At 32.8% G+C, this 20,226-nt stretch overlaps 1 long non-coding RNA gene across 1 annotated transcript in view; it reads right to left on the reverse strand.

The window, feature by feature from the left end:
- The window catches only part of LOC136039299 (uncharacterized), a 38,749-nt gene extending 20,181 nt beyond the window's left edge, over nt 1-18,568 (reverse strand). Inside the window, exon 1 of the long non-coding RNA XR_010620420.1 lies at nt 18,453-18,568. This is a non-coding gene — a long non-coding RNA (uncharacterized LOC136039299). The remainder of the gene's footprint in view (nt 1-18,452) is intronic.
- Nucleotides 18,569-20,226: the final 1,658 nt, after the last annotated feature.

The following is a 20,226-nucleotide window of genomic DNA, read 5'->3' on the forward strand; positions in this document are numbered from 1 at the left end:
CGCCATTGTAGTTGTGTCCCTATGTCCCACCTGTGAATATAGAAATATATATATATATATGGTTTTAACTACGTAAAACTTGCGAATATACAACATTCTTTGCTGTCCCATTGTCTTTGCATATAAATAGATTGTCAGGTTATCCCCCTGTTTCCCCCGGTGTCCCCGTTGTAGTTGTGTCCCTGTGTCCCGGTCGTCATTTATATTCCCTGTGTCCCGGGTCCCGGTCATCATTTGTATCCCGGTGTCCCGGTCTGTATATACATTCGTTTTTTAGTTTTGTTTTTCTCCTTTATTTTTTTCCTTTTTTTTTCTTTTTTAGCTTATTTAGATTTTTAGATTTTTTAGTTTTTTTTATTAGTTTTTAGTTTTTATTTCTTTTTAGTTTTTTTGTCCCGGTCGTCATTTATATCCCCCTGTTTCCCCCGGTGTCCCCGTTGTAGTTGTGTCCCTGTGTCCCGGTCGTTATTTATTTTTTAGTTTTTTACCTTTTTTTAGTTTTTTTAGTTTTTTAGCTTTTTTATTTTTTTTATTAGTTTTTAGTTTTTTTGTAGTTTTTGCCTTTTTTTTAGTTTTTTTAGTTTTTTAGCTTTTTTATTAGTTTTTAGTTTTTTTTTGTAGTTTTTGCCTTTTTTTAGTTTTTTTAGTTTTTTAGCTTTTTTATTTTTTTTATTAGTTTTTAGTTTTTTTTGTAGTTTTTGCCTTTTTTTAGTTTTTTCAGTTTTGACGTCACCTGATCCAGTTTTTTCAGGTGACGTCACCTGATCCACGATCCACAGATCCACAGACAACTTATTTTTATATATATAGATAGTTTTTTTTTTTACTTATGTCCTGGTCGTCATTTATACTCCCTGTGTCCCGGTGCTTTGTTGATTGCTAATCGAACATTCCTTTTGTCCTGGTCGCTTTCTCTTTGAGTGTCGTCATTTATTAGTTTTTTCCTTTTTTTTTTTAGTTTTTTATTGGTTTTTACCTTTATTTTAGCTTATTTTTCAGTTTTTTCCTTTTTTTAGTTTTTTTTTATTTTTTATTTTTTTTAGTTTTTTACCTTTTTTTAGTTTTTTTAGTTTTTTTAGTTTTTTAGCTTTTTTACTTTTTTTATTAGTTTTTAGTTTTTTTTTTGTAGTTTTTGCCTCTTTTTAGTTTTTTCAGTTTTTTTTTAGTTTTTTATTGGTTTTTACCTTTATAGTTTTTTTAGTTTTTTAGCTTTTTTATTTTTTTTATTAGTTTTTAGTTTTTTTTGTAGTTTTTGCCTTTTTTTTAGTTTTTTCAGTTTTGACGTCACCTAATCCAGTTTTTTCAGGTGACGTCACCTGACACATCCATCCACACATCCACAGACAGACAACTTATTTTTATATACTAGCTGTTGGGGTGGCGCTTCGGGCCACCCCAACACCTAGTTGGTGGGGGCGCTTCGCGCCCCCCCCCCAAGCCCCCCCGCGCGCGTAAGTCGTTACGCGCCATAATAGTTACGCGCCATTGTAGTTGTGTCCCTATGTCCCACCTGTGAATATAGATAGATATATATATATGGTTTTAACTACGTAAAACTTGCGAATATACAACATTCTTTGCTGTCCCATTGTCTTTGCATATAAATAGATTGTCAGGTTTACCGACTCTTGAACATGCAACATATAATGGTCCATGGGAAAACAATCTGTATTCAGATCTATACCTCATGATTCTAATGATTGCCCTTGAGCTTTGTTGATGGTGATTGCTAATCGACCATTCCCTGTCCCGGTGTCCCGGTCGTCATTTACATCCCCCTGTTTCCCCCGGTGTCCCCGTTGTAGTTGTGTCCCTGTGTCCCGGTCGTCATTTATATTCCCTGTGTCCCGGGTCCCGGTCGTCATTTGTATCCCGGTGTCCCGGTCTGTATATACATTCGTTTTTTAGTTTTGTTTTTCTCCTTTATTTTTTTCCTTTTTTTTTCTTTTTTAGCTTATTTAGATTTTTAGATTTTTTAGTTTTTTTATTAGTTTTTAGTTTTTTTTCTTTTTAGTTTTTTTGTCCCGGTCGTCATTTATATCCCCCTGTTTCCCCCGGTGTCCCCGTTGTAGTTGTGTCCCTGTGTCCCGGTCGTCATTTATATTCCCTGTGTCCCGGTCGTCATTTGTATCCCGGTGTACCGGAGTTGTGTCCCTGTGTCCCGGTCGTCATTTATATTCCCTGTGTCCCGGGTCCCGGTCGTCATTTGTATCCCGGTGTCCCGGTCTGTATATACATTCGTTTTTTAGTTTTGTTTTTCTCCTTTATTTTTTTCCTTTTTTTTTCTTTTTTAGCTTATTTAGATTTTTAGATTTTTTAGTTTTTTTATTAGTTTTTAGTTTTTTTTTCTTTTTAGTTTTTTTGTCCCGGTCGTCATTTATATCCCCCTGTTTCCCCCGGGTCGTCATTTATACTCCCTGTGTCCCGGTGCTTTGTTGATTGCTAATCGAACATTCCTTTTGTCCTGGTCGCTTTCTCTTTGAGTGTCGTCATTTATTTTTTTCTTTTTTAGTTCTTTTAGTTTTTACCTTTTTTAGTTTTTTTTAGTTTTTAGTTTTTTTAGTTTTTTACCTTTTTTTAGTTTTTTTAGTTTTTTTAGTTTTTTAGCTTTTTTATTTTTTTTATTAGTTTTTAGTTTTTTTGTAGTTTTTGCCTTTTTTTTAGTTTTTTTAGTTTTTTAGCTTTTTTATTAGTTTTTAGTTTTTTTTGTAGTTTTTGCCTTTTTTTAGTTTTTTTAGTTTTTTAGCTTTTTTATTTTTTTTATTAGTTTTTAGTTTTTTTTGTAGTTTTTGCCTTTTTTTTCTCTTTGAGTGTCGTCATTTATTAGTTTTTTCCTTTTTTTTTTTAGTTTTTTATTGGTTTTTACCTTTATTTTAGCCTATTTTTCAGTTTTTTCCTTTTTTTTAGTTTTTTTTATTTTTTATTTTTTTAGTTTTTTACCTTTTTTTAGTTTTTTTAGTTTTTTAGCTTTTTTACTTTTTTTATTAGTTTTTAGTTTTTTTTTGTAGTTTTTGCCTTTTTTTAGTTTTTTCAGTTTTTTTTTAGTTTTTTATTGGTTTTTACCTTTATAGTTTTTTTAGTTTTTTAGCGTTTTTTATTTTTTTTATTAGTTTTTAGTTTTTTTTGTAGTTTTTGCCTTTTTTTAGTTTTTTCAGTTTTGACGTCACCTGATCCAGTTTTTTCAGGTGACGTCACCTGACACATCCATCCATCCATCCACAGACAACTTATTTTTATATATATAGATATATATATATATATATATATATATATATATATATATATATATATATATATATATATATTTTTTTTTTTCTTTTTAGTTTTTTTGTAGTTTTTACCTTTTTTTTGTTTTTTTCTTCTTTTGTATTAATGCTAAAGCCAAGGTTCAAACCTGGAGCCTCTCGGACCTAGAACCTGAAACATAACGCTTTACCAACTCAGCTACTTCGGCTTGAATACATTCGTTTTGAGCAGCATCCTCGGGTGTTGCCATTGTAGGTTCTTCAGTCATTTTACAATTAGTAATTTCTCTTTCAACGGTCCTCTTACAATTAAAAATTAGTCTTTGAACGATATTCTTAAATACCTGTGTCCTGGTCGTCATTTATATTCCTTGTGTCCCGGTCGTCATTTGTGTCCCGGTATCCCAGTCTGTAATTTCTCTTTGAGTGTCCCGGTCGTTATTTATATTCCCTCTGTCCCAGTCGTCATTTGTGTCCCGGTCGGTAATTTCTCTTTGAGTGTTTTTTCTTTTTAGTATTTTTTAGTTTTTTACATTTTTTCTTTTTTCAGTTTTCTTTTTTTTCTTTATTTTTCAGCGTGTCCTGGTCGTCATTTATATTCCCTGTGTCCCGGTCGTCATGATTTTTACATTTTTTCTTTTTTCAGTTTTCTTCTTCTTCTTTATTTTTCAGCTTCACTATGAAATACATATCGCCGAACCTTCGTTTTTTTAACTAGAATCTGGTAGGCATTGATGACCTTATCCAAGTCAAAATCCCAAACCCAATCATCATCGCTATCATTTTCAGTTTTGACTCTCGCTGTCGAGGTGGATCTTCATCTAACTGCGCGGTTTTGCGTTTTTAGCCTCAAGCCTGTTTCCTTGCTGTTCTTTTGATTCCTCGGCACGCTTTCTTTTCTGACTTTCTCTATCAGCAGCAAGTTTTTTGGCATAGACTCTTTGAGCATAACCATCAGCTTTTGCCATGGTAAGTTCATCAGTCATTGTAAACTTAAACATTAATAGATTTCTACGTGAACATATGTCTTAAGTCAAGGTTCAAACCTGGAGCCTCTCGGACCTAGAACCTGAAACATAACGCTTTACCAACTCAGCTACTTCGGCTTGAATACATTCGTTTTGAGCAGCATCCTCGGGTGTTGCCATTGTATGTTCTTCAGTCATTTTACAATTAGTAATTTCTCTTTCAACGGTCCTCTTACAATTAAAAATTAGTCTTTGAACGATATTCTTAAATACCTGTGTCCTGGTCGTCATTTATATTCCTTGTGTCTCGGTCGTCATTTGTGTCCCGGTATCCCAGTCTGTAATTTCTCTTTGAGTGTCCCGGTCGTTATTTTTATTCCCTCTGTCCCAGTCGTCATTTGTGTCCCGGTCGGTAATTTCTCTTTGAGTGTTTTTTCTTCTTAGTATTTTTTAGTTTTTTACATTTTTTCTTTTTTCAGTTTTCTTTTTTTTTCTTTATTTTTCAGCGTGTCCTTGTCGTCATTTATATTCCCTGTGTCCCGGTCGTCATGATTTTTACATTTTTTTCTTTTTTCAGTTTTCTTCTTCTTCTTTATTTTTCAGCATCACTATGAAATACATATCGCCGAACCTTCGTTTTTTTTAACTAAAATCTGGTAGGCATTGATGACCTTATCCAAGTCAAAATCCCAAACCCAATCATCTTCACTATCATTTTCAGTTTTGATATGTTTTGACTCTCGCTGTCGAGGTGGATCTTCATCTAACTGCGCGGTTTTGCGTTTTTAGCCTCAAGCCTGTTTCCTTGCTGTTCTTTTGATTCCTCGGCACGCTTTCTTTTCTGACTTTCTCTATCAGCAAGTTTTTTGGCATAGACTCTTTGAGCATCTTCATCGGCTTTTGCCATGGTAAGTTCATCAGTCATTGTAAACTTAAACATTAATAGATTTCTACGTGAACATATGTCTTAAATATCTTGAATGACGTCACCGTCAAAGCAAAAATGACGACAACTAATTTCATGACATCAGCCGACACAGAAACATGACGTCACCTGATCCACCGATCCACAGACAGACAACTTATTTATCTTCTATATATATAAAAATAAGTTGTCTGTCTGTGGATCAGGTGACGTCATGTTTCTGTGTCGGCTGACGTCATGAAATTAGTTGTTGTCATTTTTGTTATGACGATGCTTAGTATATTGTAAAACACATTAATTTGGTTAATAATATACCATTTAAAACACCAAAATGAACATACTGGAGTAGTCACTCGGTGAGAGAGGGTGTCAGAACGGAGAATGAAGGTCCCAGGTTCAAATCCTGGTTAGGCTAAAAAAGGTAAAAAACTAAAAACTAAAAAAAAAACTGAAAAAACTAAAAAAAGGCAAAAACTACAAAAAAAAACTAAAAACTAATAAAAAAAATAAAAAAGCCGAAAAACTAAAAAAACTAAAGAAACTAAAAAAAGGAAAAAAACTTAAAAAACTAAAAACTAAAAAAAAATTAAAAAAAAGGAAAAAACTGAAAAATAGAAGAGAAAAAGAAAACTAATAAAATTAAAAATAAAAATAAAAAAAATATAAAAAAGATAAAAACTAAAAAAAAGTAAAAAGAAAAAACGAAAAAAAAACTAAAAAAGCTAAAAAAAAAAGGTAAAAACCAATAAAAAACTAAAAAGAAAAAAAGATAAAAAACTAAAAAGAATTCATCTAAAAAACTAAAAAAAACTAAAAAAGGTAAAAACTAAAAGAACTAAAAAAGAAAAAAAAAACTAAAAAAAGGAAAAAAACTGAAAAATAAAGGAGAAAAAGAAAACTAAAAAAATATAAATAAAAATAAAAAAAGTAAAAAAAACTAAAAAGAAAAAAACTAAAAAACCTAAAAAAAGGTCAATACCAATAACAAAAAACTAAAAGGAAAAAAAGGGAAAAAATTAAAAATTTATTTCATCATATACCAATTCAAAAACGAATGTATACCGGGATGAAAGGAATATAAATGACGCCCGGGACGCTCAAAGAGAAATCAAAGACTGGGACACCGGGACACAAATGACGACCGGGACACAGGGAATATAAATGACGACCGGGACACAGGGACATAACTACAAAGGGGACGCCGGGGTGCATAGGGGGATATATAAATGACGATGGCGACTCAGGGAAATGGTCGATTAGCAATCACCATCAACAAAGCTCAAGGGCAATCATTAGAATCATGAGGTATAGATCTGAATACGGATTGTTTTCCCATGGACCATTATATGTTGCATGTTCAAGAGTCGGTAAACCTGACAATTTATTTATATGCACAGAAAATGGGACAGCAAAGAATGTTGTATATTCGCAAGTTTTACGTAGTTAAAAACATATATATATATATATATATCATGAAAAGAGAAATCACCAATGCTACAGCACAAACACAAAAAAAAAAAAAAAAAAAAAAAAAAAAAAAAAAAAAAAAAAAAAAAGACAGAAGGAGAAAAGGAAGACTGTTTTCCTAAATTAGTGATTAATATAGACCAGCACTTGAATGAGGCCTTAACCCTACTCATCCATACAATCACATAGGTCAAACAGCATAGCCACACACAATCAACCATAAAGAATAATCCATGGACAGGCAGTCATGTCGTCAATAAGTATAAGTCGTCATTTACCGAACAATATAAAAAATAATATAGACAAATAATTCAGAGGCAACACCCAACATAAGGGCTCATCAGGAGAATACACTGGCCTATATAGGGTTTCGCCACTCTAAATTCTCTACCCAGCACAGTGTTGTGGCTACCACAGAATATCCATGGCATCCCCGCGTCAGGTATCACCCCCAAAATACATGCCTATGAAAAAAAAACAGCAAATGTAAAACAACCAAGTAAAACCAAAACAAGCTTATCTTGTTAATATATCCCTCCCTTTAGCAACAATAGGTAAACTAAATATTATAAATTTTACCAAATCACAAATATTAACACATTGCAAAAAACCTGAATGAACTAAACAATTATAGAATTCATCTTTACCATGTGGCTAATTTTTAAAAAAAAATCCGCTCAATTAGAAACACAATTCAAAATAAATGGCGCTGTGACAACATTTCTCGAACCTCCGAAATTAGTTAAAAATTTCTTTAAGTATTTCTAGATAATTCTTTTGATATTTATTTAAAAGTTCGTTATAATGAAAACTAAATTTTTTAAATTGCCAAGTTAATTTATTTGCAGAAAAACCTCTTGATATCAATTTTTGGCTTAAGATTTTACATCTATTTTTAAAATCAATATAATTACTACAAATCCTTGCATAACGAAGTAACTGTGAGAAAAACGCTGAATATGTGATATTTGAGTGTATATTACTTTCAGGGAATGGGAAACTAATCACTTCAAAATCAAAATCATCCGTTTTATTATACATTTTAAAACTTAATTTATTATTATCACAAATATTAATATTTAAATCTAAGAAATGATCTTCATGACCAGCGCCATGACTAGGCTCAAAAATAAGCTCTGATGGATATATATTTTTAGAAATATCAATGAAATCCTTACAATTTAAGACCAAAATATCATCTAAATATCTTTTATTATTTGACAAAGCATGTTTTAAATTAATTGGATTATTCTTATCCATCATATATTTATATTCTAGTTGACTTAAAAACAAGTCAGCTATAAATGGGCTGGCATTCCCCCCCCCCCCATGGGAATTCCCATAATTTGTTTGTACAAATCACCCCCAAATCTTATATAAGTATTGTATAAAACAAATTCCAATAACTCAAAAATCATATCCAAGCTGTAACATCTCAAGTTAACTGTAGTATTAAAGCAGTTTGTCCATATGGCTTTTTTATTATAACTGTCTATTTTTAAGAACCTTTTACTAGATAAGAGGAAAGATTTCTTTATAACAGTTTTTAAATTATCAAACACTAAATTAAGTGATAAATTAGTATACATTGTCGCAAAATCGAAAGACTCAATTCTTTTAGCTGAAACCATTGTTAAAGAATCTATCACCTGCAGTGAATTATTAACACTCCAATATGGATTAAAATTCGAAAATTTTTTAATACCAGAACAATAGGTTTTAAGTTTATTTACAATTTCCTTTAAAATTAAAGAGAGGTCAGTAGCAGCAATGCGGGTTGGACATTTAGCTGCTCCAGCAATAAACCGTGGTTTAGGGGAATTCTTATGAAATTTTACAGTCCAATATAGGAAAGGGAACTTTTTATCATTGTCATTTATTTTAATATTAAAATTTTTTAAAAGTATTTCTTCAGTCTTTTCAATTAAATTCTCATCCTCTATATTTACCTTTTCATAAACATTAGTTGTGCATAACTCCCTTTTTAAGATATCACAATACAGCTTCTGACAAATTATGGCAAAATTATTATTAGCTTTATCCACTGGCACAATTACAAATTCATTCTTTAGATTAGCAATTGCTTGTTTAATCTTCGCATTATAAAATAATGATTTAGTGTTACTATTTTTTAAGTTAGAATATATTTTATTTCTTACTCTACTAATAATTAAATTCTTCCAACTTTGAAAACTCTCTTTATTTTTATTCTCTTTCTTACACCACTTATCAATAAATAAATCAAAATCATTTTCCAAGCCATCAAGAACACTCGATGGTTTCAGATGATGAGAAAGACGGAAATTAGCCCCTTTATTCATTATAATTTGAAGATCATCTTGCTTTATTATTGACAAGTCCCCTGTTATAACATGTTTGTAAGTAGGATTTACAAATGGGCCAAGTTGCTTACAATTACAAACCGGTTCCCAATTTATATCGCTATCTAGTTTTTTTAGTATTAAATTATAATTAAAAATAATTTGCCCAATAGTTTTTGAAAATTTATAAGTTAAAACTGGACTATCATTATAACTTAAATTACTAGGAAGGGCCTGTTTCACATGCCGCTGATTTAAAATTTCTGGTAAATTAATATCTTCAATCTGCTTACAAGTAAAATTAATAGGTAAATATAATCTGTTATCCTTATTACTAATCTTATCGAACTTTTTCTTTTTTGAAATAAATTTCGTTTTGGTTAGAATGCAAATTGTATCACATATTACTTTAAAATTATAATCAAGAGCTGTATTATTCTTAACAATCCAGAAAAGTTTGATTAAATTCCTCTTGGATAAATTATTTAGATACTTTATTACAGAAATCATACCCCTAGATTCAAGTAGCTGGCATAGATCTATAGAAAGCATATGTACATCTAATTCATTTTTTCTATTATTTTTCCTATGTCCTCTCGATCGTTTTTTACGTTTAGTAGGACAAGTAAAAGAAGGATGGTCCATAAAACCATCAATACATTTAACAACAACATGAGACATGTCACCATATTTTGCTACACGATCATTTAGCCCAAAAGGATAAGCTGTACCAAGAGTATGGATCCAAAAATCCTCCTGTTTACGTAGTCTATTATTCTTCTCTTCTTTATTTAAATTTTCTAATTCTAAATTTTCTAAAATTGTGACAGTTATATCTGATATGGAACATTTACCATTACTACAATGTTGAACTAGATAGTTATTAGTTTTTTCATTATTAACTGTTGTCTTGTGTCCAGAAAATCTTTTATATATATTATTAGTTGTTTCCCCCACATATTGTAGGCAGCATTTATTACATTCTAATAGGTAAATTACATTGGTTGTTCTACAATTAACATTGGTTTAATTAATTAAAAAAACAACAATTACATTGGTTGTTCTACAGTTGTTATACATTATATATATATATATATATATATATATATATATATATATATATATATATATATATATATATATATATATATATATATATATCACAGGTGGGACATAGGGACACAACTACAATGGCGCGTAACTAATATGGCGCGTAACGAATTACGCGCGCGGGGGGGCTTGGGGGGGCGCGAAGCGCCCCCACCAACTAGGTGTCGGGGTGGCGCGAAGCGCCACCCCAACAGCTAGTAAATATATATATATATATATATATATATATATATATATATATATATATATATATATATATATATATATATATATATATATATATATATATATATATATATAGATAGATAGATAGATAGATAAGTTGTCTGTGTGTGTGTGTGTCGAGTGACGTCATGTTTGCGTGCCGACTGACGTCATGTTTGTCAACTGACGTCATTATAAGGATTGAGCTGTATGCGTCATGAAGTTGTTTGTCAACTGATGAAATTACATACAGGGACATCGGGACACAAATGACGACCGGGACACAGGGAATATAAATGACGACCAGGAACCTCAAAGAGAAATTACAGACTGGGACACCCGGACACAAATCACGACCGGGAAACAGGGAATATAAATGACGACCGGGACACAGGGACACAACTACAACGGGGACGCCGTGGGCACAGGCGGGATATATAAATGACGACCGGGACACAGGGATTGTTCGAATAGAAATTACAGACCGCGACACCGGGACACAAATGACGACCGGGACACAGGGAATATAAATGACGATCGGGACACTCAAAGAGAAATTACAAACTGGGACACCGGGACACAAATGACGACCGGGACACAGGGAATATAAATGACGACCGGGACACAGAGAGCTATAGATCTGAATACGGATTGTTTTTCCCATGGAAAATTATATGTTGCAGGTTCAAGAGTCAGTAAACCTGACAATCTATTTATATGCACAGACAATGGGACAGCGAAGAATGTTGTATATTCGCATGTTTTACGTAGTTAAAAACACACACACACACACACACACACACACACATATATATATATATATATATATATATATATATATATATATATATATATATATATATATATATATATATATCCATCTCTATTCACAGGTTGGACACAGGGACACAATTGCAATGGCGCGTAACTAATATGGCACGTAACGACTTACGCGCGGGGGAGGGGGGCTTGGGGGGCACGAAGCGCCCCACCAACTAGGTGTTGGGGTGGCGCGAAGCACCACCCCAACCGCTAGTGATGAAATAATTCAGACGTCATATGCGGACAAACAGACATACAAACAAACATCTGATTTTTATATATATTCAAATATTAACAGAAGCTTGATTTTCTTCTGATTCTAAAACTGCAACTTTTATAACTTGATATTTATTCCATAAATCATAAATCACAAATCTATATATTTTTTAAATGTGATTTTTCTTGTCAATGGCTTGTCAAAAGAGAGATCGCATTTTCAATTTATGCTGACCGCCTATTTGTGAAAATTTCACCGAAAAGGAAGGGTGCTTGTTTCTACCCTCACATTGCATCACGCTGTAAACAGGAGTGGTCAAAAAACCCATCTCTATTTTCCGAAATGCCAAAGAATAGTGGTCTTTCCCTAAAATAGGTCATTTACCCTATTTCATGCTGAGACCACTGATACTTTTATTGCAAACAACCATCAGCTAAAGTATTATTCATAAATATTGAATATTTATGTTTTCAACGTGTATGTGATTGATATTTGAACATCTGGATTTCTAAAAATACTGAATTAAATAAAAGCGTTTAAAACGAAGAAGTTGTAGTTGAACACAAAAGCCAAATAAAGTAGCAGGAATTGATTAAACAATAGATGATGCATACTAAAATGTGCAAGTATAGAGTCAATGCTTGTTTCGGGTATTGACTCACCTCCAATTAAAATAAAGCAAAAAGATACAAATGTAAATTAAAGATAAAAGTCAGATGTAAGTATGCAACTACGTATTAAACAACAAATAGTGCGTAGCAAGCCAAATTGTGCAAATACCAGCACGGACTTCAGTGTAGGCCATAACTAGACTACATAAAACAAGACACACAGGCAAATCAAAGATACAAGTCAGACATGGTATAGCAACTGTGTATGCAACAACAAATAGTGCTTAGCGAACCAAATTGTACAAGTTCCAGCAATGAAATGACGTTGTGTATCTTCTTTGTGATACTGTAAATCCCTTTGACTATTTTTATCGATTTAAGAAAAGCATTCGATACAGTGGATTTTAATATTCTACTCAAACGTCTACAGTCCCTTGGAGTTCGCGGTAACTATTTGAAGTGGTTACAGGCACGGAGAGAGAGACAAAAGGACACAGAGGGAAAAACAAACACACACACACACACATCCATACTGTCAGACAGAAGACAGACAGGGACACAAACAGTCAGACACACAGGCAGGGAGAAAGAGAAAGAAAAAAAAACAGATGGAAAAACACCAACATAGTCACAGAAATAGGCACGGAGAAAGACAAAAACACACAGAGGGATAACACACACACACGTAGGCACACAAAGCCAGACACATAGGCACAGAGAGAGAAACAAAAACACACAGAGGAAGAAATACCCACACAAATACACACACACACACAACCATACAAAGTAAGACACACAGTCACACACATTTAGACACACAGGCACGGAGAGAGAGAGACGAAAACACACAGAGGAAGAAACACACACACGACTACTAAGGCAAACAAAGCCAGACACACAGGCACGGAGAGAGAGACGAAAACACAGAGAGGAAGAAACAAACATAGACACCCACTCACACACACACAACCACATGATGATGACCTGGACCTCAGGGTGTTATCATGCAATCAATTTTCATAAAACTATTGGAAATAAGAAGAAGGTTCGTTCAAGAAATGTCTTTAATTCTAAGTGGTGTGAATTGCATTGGACTATCACATTCTAACAATGAAATGTTAAGTCCCACTGTTCTAATAAAAACAGTGTTCAATCTTAGATTTATAAGCTTATTTTTGTGAAAAAGCTTGAAAATACCTCAGATAAAATGACAAATATAACGGAGGTGGGTGTGAAGTGTTTTAGGGGCACAGCAAAAGGGTTTGCTTAAGAAACCACGAAATCAATGGACTTTAAGCATAAATTTTTATCAAAAAAATGTCTGGACATATCTTAGGAATGATAATGCATATCATAGGGTTGTCACGGGGCAGCTGCATATTGCCACAGTGGTGTGAATTTCTTGGACTGACATGCTCTAAAACTTAAAGTTAAGGTGAATGTTTTAAATGAATATGTCACCGGTGGGAGGGGACTGAAATCTAAAATTTAGTTAAAAGAAATGAGGGACTTTCATGAGGACCTTTCAGAAATACCTTTTAATATTGCTTAGACTTATCTCTAACAGCAACCCTCTCTCTTATCTCTAACAGCAAGAAAAGAAATCTTGAAGAAAAGGAAATCTCGTAAAGTATTGTGTAAGATCCCACGTTTGCGATGTCATTACATACCATCTCATTGCCCTCCTCAGTTACAAGCGGGGATTTTCTGACGGGCCCCAAGTCTAGCATTTCACATGTAAATGGGGCATCCTTAGGACATGTAGACATTCCCCTATTACATGAAAACTAAATAAATAATAAAGAAAAACGCATTGAAGAGAATAGAAGTTTTAAAAAACGTCTTGAAATGTCTTGAAACGTCTAGAAAAATTATTGAAGAAATATGCCTTAAAAACCTCTTGAAATGTCTTGAAAAATGTCTTGAACAAAAATGTCTAAAAAAACGTCTTGAAATGTCCTGAAACGTCTTGAAAAACCTCTTAGAGAAAAATGCTTAAAAAATGCTTTGAAGTGTCTCGAAATGTCTTGAAAATCTTATTCCCAAGTCTATAAGATTCAGATCATGCTTCAATACCAGGAAAGAAGAGCAACTTACTCATACATTACACTTAAAAAAATTAATACATATTATTAAAGACCAAAAATCAAAAAAGATACACTATTTCCTCTGAAAGAAAATGTTTAAAATTTTTTTTTTTGAAATATCTGATTTCTGTTCATTTTAGCCAGGTACCTAGATTGGAAATAAATTTATTTTATCATGGTTTTGCTTGTAAAGGGAATGATTTATTAAAAAATTGGAAAACCTAAAATAGGAATCTTCGATGAATAACCCTTTCTATACTCCAAGATTCACTCTCGGACCGGCTGTTGTTAATCTGTCATCTAGAACACTTGAGCTAAAGGAAATTCAAACTTTCGAAAAAGGTCTAAAATTCTCTTTTTTTAAAAACAAACTTCCTTTGGTAATTTTAATTTCCTCTCTAGAGTCTTCTTTGCACAAATTTTATACATCTATTTCCAGCCCAAAGGAAGTCAGGGCTAGTCTTATTGCTACCCTTTTCAACAAAAAAGGTTAATTTTCCTGCCAATATAATAAACCAGATAAACCAATAAACCAGATAATTTGTATGACCTAAAAATTCTATCTAATCTGCAGGAAGACCCATCCATTATTATAACTAAAACAGAACTTTTGTTGATAGGGATACGACAGATTTATTTATTTATGAGTTTGCTAGCAAAATTTAAATGAATTAAAAAATCTACAACAAATGGCAAATTTACCCCACAATTATACAATAAATTTTCCCTCTGTGGTAGCTTTTGTCTAAAGTTTTATGGTCTACCAAAATTACAGAAGCAATGCATACCCTTAAAGCCCATCATAGCTTGTACGAAAGCCCCCACCTCCAATAATGGAGAATAACTATGCACAGCCTTCAAACCTTTGCTTTATTCTAAAGATTATACATATGTAATTTGATAGATTTAATCGAAAAACTCAAAAACGCAAGCATCTCACAAAATACAATTATAAGCAGAATCCACATTGTTTCTATGTTTACAAATATTGATGTGACAGTATCGAGTATTTATTAGAAACTAAAATAAATGAAAATTATCAGTTAATAGGAGTTTCAGCAACAGGAATTGATGTGAGTTCTTAATGACCCTGATTTAACTCTGTAACAAGTATTCAATGCACTTCCGACTCCGTAATTCTTTTTGCCAGCAAATATAGGGCTTCTCGATGAGAACAGCCCTCTCCGGGTTACTTGCAGAACTATATATGTAGATATGTAGATATATATGTATATATGTAGAACTAATTGAAAAATTGGGTATTAAATTCATATTCCTTGAAACTATCTTTTGGGGACGTTAAATGGATGACGGAATTTCACGGGGAAATTACGGGGAAAATGAAGTTAGGTTTTCTTTTATCACATTTGACAGAAATTTGACAGAACAGTCGCATGGTGTTTGATAGATCCCTCTTTGGCGAGTAACTGGGGTCTTTTCTGTACCAAAATTTAGGAAATTTATGATATTGAAATTATTGGTAAATACTACATACGGATTATTTTGTGTCAAAACTTTTTAAGATCCGTAGTGATTTTTGGGATGTATGGGAGGTAAATTATGTTTGAGTGTTTATCAGGATTTTCACATGGGAAACTACCATTGATTTTATGGGAGTGTCTTTTCCCGTTTCCAAAAAGTATGCCCCTGATAAAGTTTAGGTCTGCTGTGATGTGGGAATAAGAACAAATGTTTAGGGCACGATCGGCGAGAGATACTACGGCAGCTCCTTTAACTTGTGGGTGCTGGTTTGATTTAAAATGTAAATATCTATTGTTTTGTGTTGGTTTTCTGTAAATAGTAAAATCAAGTTTATCTGTACTAAAATAATTAACACATCTAGGAATGAGATTTTGTTTGTAATTTCAATTTCTAAGGTAAATTATAATTTCTGTCGTATATGTTAAGGTGATCTAAGAAACCTCTAAGTTCATTACCCCATAGTTCCATCGCGACATTCTGTCATTTATTTAACGTCCCCAAAAGATACGTTTCAAGGAATATGAATTTAACACCCAATTTTCAATAAGTTCTACATATATATTAGCAAGTAACCCGGAGGGGGCGGTTCCCATCGAGAAGCCCTATATTTGCTGGCAAAAAGAATTACGGAGTTGGAAGTGCATTGAATACTTGTTACAGAGTTTAACTAAGGAAATTAAGAACTCGCAATCTATTTCTGTTGCTGAAACTTCTATTAACTAATAATTTTCACTTATCTTAATTTCTAATAAATGCTCAATACTGTTACATCCATATTTGTAAACGTTGAAACAATGTCAAAACTGTTATAATTGTATTTTCTGAGATACTTACGTTTTTGAGTTATTTGACTAGATCTATCGAATTACATACGTATGATTTTTTAAATAAAGGGAATGGCTTGCTTATTTAATTTTGGTAGACCAAAAAATTTCGGACAAAAGCTATCACGGGGGAAATTTTATTGCATTATTGAGGGGTAATTTTTCTATTTTGTTTTAGATTTTTTAATTCATTTATAATTTTTTTTTTAGCAAACTGATCAGTATGATGGGGGGCTATAGCCGTATATGTAGTTTTGTCATTTAGATGTGAATAAATTTTTTTGTCGTAATTTGTCATATTCATTACAACGAGAAAATTACTTTTATTTTCTTCAGTTATAATAATGGGCAGGTATTCACGGAGATTATATGGAATTTTTAGGTCATTCAAATTATCTGGTTTTATATTGGCAGGAGAATTAACCTTTTTTTGGTTGTTGTAAAGGGTATTAACAAGACTAGCCCCAACTTCGTCTGGGTTGGAAATAGATGTATAAAATTTGTGCAAAGAGGACTTAAAATTAATAATAATATTTAAATAGGGACTTGGGGGAATCTTCACTAAATGTTCTATACACAATTTTAATTTAAAAAAAAAGTCTTACAAAATATTAAAAGAAAACAGTAGACATTAACAAAGAGCCAGTTACAAAAAGGCCTTTAAGGTTAGCTGCCAAAAAATAAGATTAGCAATAAGAAAGTCTTTTTGATTATTCTTCTTTCATTCCAATGAATTGCCATGTTTCACCTCATTTTATTTATCAGTCCTGTTGAACTTCACTGAAGTAAGAGGGAGTGTTTAAAAAAAAAATAATTTAGTTTTATTGGTTGCATGTTGCAGTAAAATTTTTTTCTTTTACATTTTTATGTTTTACTGAGGACGGCCCTTGGACATAGGACCGAAATATTCAGTTAAATTAGAATTCCACTGTTTTCCGGAAGGAATACCTTATTGTTCATCTGGTTTTTGATGTTTGTAAACTACATTTTGAAAGAAAGTAGCTGTCTTAAAATTTGATTAAATATATTGGGTCTTATTGAGGACTGGGTAGCAGAAAAAGGATTGATTGCCCTCCAATCACTTTTGAACCCTCAAGACCAGCTCTAGATCTTTCATTTTCTAATCATATCAACACCTTCCCAAGCTTCTAAGACCCCACTTTCCATAAGAAGCTGCCCCTTACTGATATGACCTTAGCTCAATCCAGAATTTTGAGCCGTCCGGAAAAAATTTGTTAGCCTTTATTGAGTCCCGTTTTTGTAGGGGGGGGGAGAAGGCTATCAATTCTTTGAGCCACTTGAAATCCAAGATGTTGTTTATTAAACCTTTCTTTAAACTGCAGGTAATATTCATTATTTGTGGCACTTGTTACCTGCTCCCCACAAAAAAAAGTGACGCTGTTGATTCAGAGAACAATCCCTGTAAGTTCCAAGCTACTGGATACTCAAGAATAATGTCTGTAAAACCTGTTTGTAGCAGCTGGCAATGAGCATAATATACAACCCTTGTCTCAGAGGTAGTGAAGGCCAGAAGTATATTAAGTAGACCTTTTGACAATTCTAAACAAAAGGGCAATCTCAAAATTTTGATCAGATTTCTTGGGGGAGTAACGAGTGCTGAATAGCAAAAACAAAATAGAAGGAGACTGATTGCTCTCCAATCACTTTTGGTTCTTAAGGAGGGGACTAGAACCGTCGATTTCCAACCGAACAAACCCTCTACCAAGTTCCTACGACCGCCTCTTTAACACGAAGTGGTTGGAGGAAAAATACATATACGGCAAATGGCTCTTTACTTAGGCAGCTCTACACCGGTGCCTCTGATATATTCAGGCTCAGTTTGTTAATTGCTGTTTTTAAATTGGAGATAAGTACTCATTTACTCGTTCATTTAAACTTGGATAGTAAAGACTCGAAGCTTCCATAAAATACAATTCTTCACAATTTTTGGAGGATGCCAAATGAGGTCTGGCTTTTGCACGTTTACTACTTATATAGATTACTTACATAGACAAACTTATATAGAATAATTATATAGACTACGTATATAGACTATGTTGCTTACTCATAACGATGACGGATTAAAGCATTTCTGGAAAAGTTTGACTGCTGTTAGTAAATTTGAATATAAACTTAGAGCCATTCGAGATAAATTCCTCCACAACTTACCAAAGAATTGACTTTATAATTCCCTTCTTATAGGACAAAATCCGACTGGCCTAGATTATCTTTGTCTGAGCCTGTAATTCAATCTCTCACGGAGGATTGTAACATCATTCTGTCCTTGACCCAGGAGTGCTTGATACCTGTAAAGGAAAATATTGGGGTAGGGTATAAAACGAGTTGCTGGATTGAAGACACTCTATCCTCAATGACAAAACCAGGAAACTATCTTTGGGTATTAACAGTTTACAGAATCAGGTTTTGAATCAAATGCATATTACATTTGCTATATAAATCGTGGCCAAAATTAAAAAATGTATCATGTATATGATATTCTCACACTTTACTCAAGAGAGAAATAAGCATCTGATTGCATAGGTGGAAATACTATTTCATCTTCAGTCCGGTAGAAAAGGCCAAAAAATAGTGTTAGACCTTAAAAAACTGCAAATTAACTTGGGTTTTTCACCGTTTTGTAGAGAAAAATTCAGTATAACGTATCCCCAAGGGTCTCTTTCAATGAGAGGATTAATATAAAGAGAAGATAGGGCCATTAGCTTTGAGAAGTGCGTAAATGAAGATGGGGGCGCACAAATTCTAAAAATGGCAAATTTAAATGAAAAATGTTATAAATCACACAAACCATTGCACAAACCTAAGGATTCAGACAGGGGTGGGCCTTCAGACCCCACCCTATTTATTTCCCTGGTTCTCCTATACGTTATTTTGAAATTAGTTTTAAATAATCTCTAAATTCAAAGCTATATTTGTCTCCTGGAACCAAATTCCTTTGGCCTAACTCTTAAAGTGCTAATCTCTATAACCTTATTTATAGTCTTATGTTTTCATCGAAAAAAATTCAATTTTTTTTTAGTTTTCAGTTCAGAACCACTAAAGTTATTATTTAAACTTATAAAATATTTATAGTATCTGAGCAATAGTATTAACTTTTTAATTGAAACCAGAAAATTACCTTAAATTTTTGAAATTGGTTTTGACTTAACTCAAAAAGTGCCTATCACTATAACCGTTGTCTTATATTTCCATTGAAAAAAAACAACAAATTTTTATTTTTATTTTAATCAAACAGTTCGTGGTAACGAACTGTAGTAAGGAGCGACCCGGCTCAATAGTAACCAAAACTCTAAAAAATGGAATTTTGATACCAATACCTACATCAAAAGAATCACATTTTAATGTTAATTTTAAATATATAAGTTTCATCAAGTTTAGTTTTACTCATCAAAAGTTACGAGCCTGAGAAAATTTGCGTTATTTTAAAAAATAGGGGGAAACACACCCTAGAAGTCATAGAATCTTAACGAAAATCACACCGTCAGATTCAGCGTATCAGAGAACCCTACTGAAGAAGTTTCAAGCTCCTATCTACAAAAATGTGGAATTTTGTATTTTTTGCCAGAAGGCAGATCAGGATGCGTGTTTATTTTTTTTTTGTTTTTTTTTTTTTGTTTTTTTTTCCCAGGGGTGATCGTATCGACCCAGTTGTCCTATAATGTTACAAGAGGGCTCATTCTAACGGAAATGAAAAGTTCTAGTGCCCTTTTTAAGTGACCAAAAACATTGGAGGATACCTAGGCCCCCTCCCACGCTAATTATTTTACCAAAGTCAACGGATCAAAATTCTAAGATAGCCATTTTATTCACCGTAGTCGAAAAACCTTATAACTATGTCTTTGGGGACGACTTACTGCCCCACAGTCCCCATGGGAGGGGCAACAAGTTACAAACTTTGACCAATGCTTACATACAGTAATGGTTA

The sequence above is a fragment of the Artemia franciscana genome, chromosome 19 (genome assembly GCF_032884065.1).
Source record: "Artemia franciscana chromosome 19, ASM3288406v1, whole genome shotgun sequence".
NCBI lineage: Eukaryota > Metazoa > Arthropoda > Branchiopoda > Anostraca > Artemiidae > Artemia > Artemia franciscana.